We start from the raw sequence: 3,891 nt of genomic DNA, 5'->3' as shown, positions 1-3,891 counted from the left end.
AAAGGTCTTAATCCTGTATTTAATTTTGATTTCAGGTGTTGTTAGCTATTGAAAAGTTGGTGTGCAGTTTATATTAATTAACATTATATTATATTCTTGAGGGGTTTTTCAGCAGTAAGGACAAAACCAGTTTTGTAGTAATAATTCAAATTAATTAATTCAAAACTATAAGTAATGGCCTAATTACTAGCAGCTACCATTAAACATACAAATCAAAACCAGTACAAACTGTAATGGAAACCATTTAATATGTGCAAATCAAGACCAATACAAATTTGTATTGAAGCCATGTCAGAACCAATACAAAATTGTAATGGAAACCATTAAATATGTACAAATCATGACCAATACAAACTGTAATGGAAACCATTAAATATGTACAAATCATGACCAATACAAACTGTAATGGAAACCATTAAATATGTACAAATCATGACCAATACAAATTTGTAATGAAACCATTAAATATTCAAATCATGACCAATACAAATTTTTAATGGAAACCAATACAAACCAATAGATCCTAATGGAATATGGCCCAAAACACACTACGTAATGGACACCATTCCGTAATGGTTTTAATGGTTAACGGCTGATGGTTTGTAATGGTTTTGTAGTGGAATCCATTAGCATTTCTGTAATGGTTTCTATTGTTTTTTTCAGCAGGGATCGCCGTCACCATATAACTCCATGTCGTCGAGATTATAATAATCCGGTCTTTAGTGAACGCTACACACTACCGCGTTTTTTAAAGCAGATGCAGAAGGGAAGTCCCGTCTCTTATCGTTACCAGGGTGACCACCCGTCCCGCGTAGCGCGTGCGCGCACAGCGTTTGAAGCCCAATTGACCTTTGGCTAAGCCCCGCCCCCCTTAGTAGAGATGGGATTTATGGCTCTTTGAGGGGATCCGGATCTTGGCGATCCGTTCCTTTCAAAGAGCCGTTCAAAAGAACGGCTCTTTTGGCTCTTTTTAAATATTTAGTCAGTTTTAAGAAGCCAGCTTGGGGGCATCTCAGTTTATCCTGGAAATAATCACTGGGAGAGGAATGATGAGGTGAGATTTGTAGTCAAATAATTAAAACTCAGATATCACACACCAATATCTGAGTTTTAATTATTCTGTAATATTGATTATTACCTCATTTGTCATGTGTGGACTATATTCCATAGGGTTGCACAACATCCCTCTGCTTAGAAAGTGACATCACTATTTTGGATTTACCTTTAGTGTGTATGTGTAAAGCTATGTTGACTTATGTTATTCATACCTACTCACAAATAAACATAAAAAACAAAGCCGGCTGCAATGAATTTCTGTGCAAAACAGCTTTTACTACAAACACTTCCACACAAGAACATTTTGATAAAAAACAAAAAATAGTTTTAAATATAGGCTACTGTAGATAAAATTAGAATAAATCAAATGGAAATGTCTACATACAGTCCACTATTACTAGCCTACTATAACTACTGTAAACTTTGCAAATAGGACATCACCCGATGATCGATGATGTGACTTATGGTTATTTTTGTGTGATCAACTCTGGAAATATTCCTTCATTCAAAAAACGTAATTTGATCTAAGACTGGAGGTTGCACAGGAAAGTAAAGTGAGTGAGTGAAAGCAATTGGGACATTGCTTAATTTGTATTATCTTTACTCTTATTGGTGTCGTGCTACAGACCTAATTTAAATATTATGCAAAAACAGAAATCCGATCAGTTATCCAGATACAGAGGCTACTTAATATGAACAAATGTAAACGCATGGTGTCCTGATTGAGTAATGATCCGATCTGCTTGATCCATCATGGTAATCGCATGTTAATGCCAAGTGTAAACGCAGCCTTTGTGTGCATCTGTGTGAAAAACCAACCCGGTCTCACCCCAAAACGTCACATACTGACGCGTCTTGACCATTCGGCAACATACGACGAAAAAGGTACCCTTTAACGTCCATATGAGACGCAGACATAAGCGCACCAGCAGCGCCCTCTAGCGGTACCCTACCGCATACCTAAACCCAACCATTCCCGAATCGTCACATATGGACGTTAAAGGGTACCCTTTTCGTCGTATGTTGCCGAATGGTCAAGACGCGTCAGTATGTGACGTTTTGGGGTGAGACTGTGTTAGAAAAACGCATAGGAAAAAAAGAACGACAGAAAGAACGGCTCCCCTCCAGCCGCGACTCGGCTCCCATCGTTCATGTTTATGAGCCGTTCAAAAGAATCGGTTCGTTCGCGAACGTCACAACTCTACCCCTTAGTTACTGTTGCTACCTCCGACAACTTCATCTGGGCTCTGGTTTGGTATCAACATGGCTTATGCTGTGACAGCTCTTCCTGCTGAAATTTTATCAAACTTTTATAAAGCAGCAAATAAAGTGTCCGATAGAAGTAGGCAAAAGTGTCTGCAGTGTGCGTTTGAAGGCTTTATTCAAGACATACGGTGAAACGCGAGCAACAACAAGGCATCCAAATACAGGCAAAAGCATAACGGTCACAGTCAAACAATGAGCCACCGAATATCCTAATCGAGACGGAGGCTGTGACTAACAATATCAGGAGAAACACTGTCATGCAGAGCTGGGTAGGTCTCTATTCACTTCTATAATCGTTATTATTTACAAAGCAAACGGACTACGCGAGTATAAAGCTGTATTTATTAGCAGCGTGTGCTAGTATCAACAATTAGGGCAGAGAACCGAAATCATGACCTAAACCAGCATAAAACTGTCTAACTAGTATAACTTCACAGTAAGGTTAAAAGCTAAATGTATCTTAGAGCACAAAAGTGTGCTTGTTGATCCTTGAGGGGTTTCGCTGACTGAGGACGTCCACACAGTTTAATCCAAAGACGACACTTGTCAGTATTTAACTTCGGTTTTGGGAAGGGGAAAAAATGGACACCCCCTTCCAACCTCTCTGGGAAACGCGTATCTGTGTTACAAATGCCCCAGGCACAACGTTTAACCATATTTTTTATAAAACGACGACGTAATAGCCTGCCGAGACCAAAAATATGAGCCTCCTGCGTTGAAGTCAATGGAGCGCCGTGAAAAAGTGTCGGAGCCTCTGTCGGAGCTCGTTCTTGGCTGCGCTGTGATTGGTCAATCTACATTCTAGGGCGTGGCTTAGCCTAAGGCGAATTCATGCGTCCCGCAAATTGAGACCGTGTCACGCATAATCAATGCTTGCTCAAAAAAAGTTGGTCGCTCTATATCCTCGAGCCCCAGGCAGCCAAACGAACATTACTTGACTGTTCAGCACGCAACTGTTGCCACACCCACCCCTCAGTTGAACTTCTGACTAGGTTGTTGTCAACTTTTTCGTTGTTGTCATGACTGCGCGCGCACGTGCATACCAGACACACTGGGAAGGAACGTTTAGATGCGCGCTTGAGTTAAGACTTTTTTTTTTTAACTGTTCCTGTGGTATTGAGTAACTACAATTCCTGTTAATCCTATAATTTTTTTATTATAATTTATTTAAAGAGAATACATTGTAGGCTAATGAAAAATAAATCAAATTAAATAGCTAAAGTAAATCGTAAGTGTGCATCTGTCAATTCATTGAATGTTCAAAATATTATGAATCTTTATTTAGAAAAACCGTTGACCTATTCATGAGCATACATCAGCAAGTTTATATACTGTCTATGGCAATTACACGTTTAGGGGAATAGGGCATTATTACAGTTTTTCTCAATTGTTTACACACATTTTCTGAAAGCATGCCTCATATTCTCAGAACTCTATACACAAATCAAAAAACACACACACAATGGGCAAAACCCCTCAATTCTCCTGCAAAATGAAACTTTACATTCAAAACAATGTTATTTCCTCTCAAAATGGCATTTTGTTTTCAAATGACACACAAACCATCAT

Source organism: Phoxinus phoxinus (assembly GCF_949152265.1).
Source record: "Phoxinus phoxinus genome assembly, chromosome: 20".
NCBI lineage: Eukaryota > Metazoa > Chordata > Actinopteri > Cypriniformes > Leuciscidae > Phoxinus > Phoxinus phoxinus.
This window is presented reverse-complemented; position numbering follows the sequence as displayed.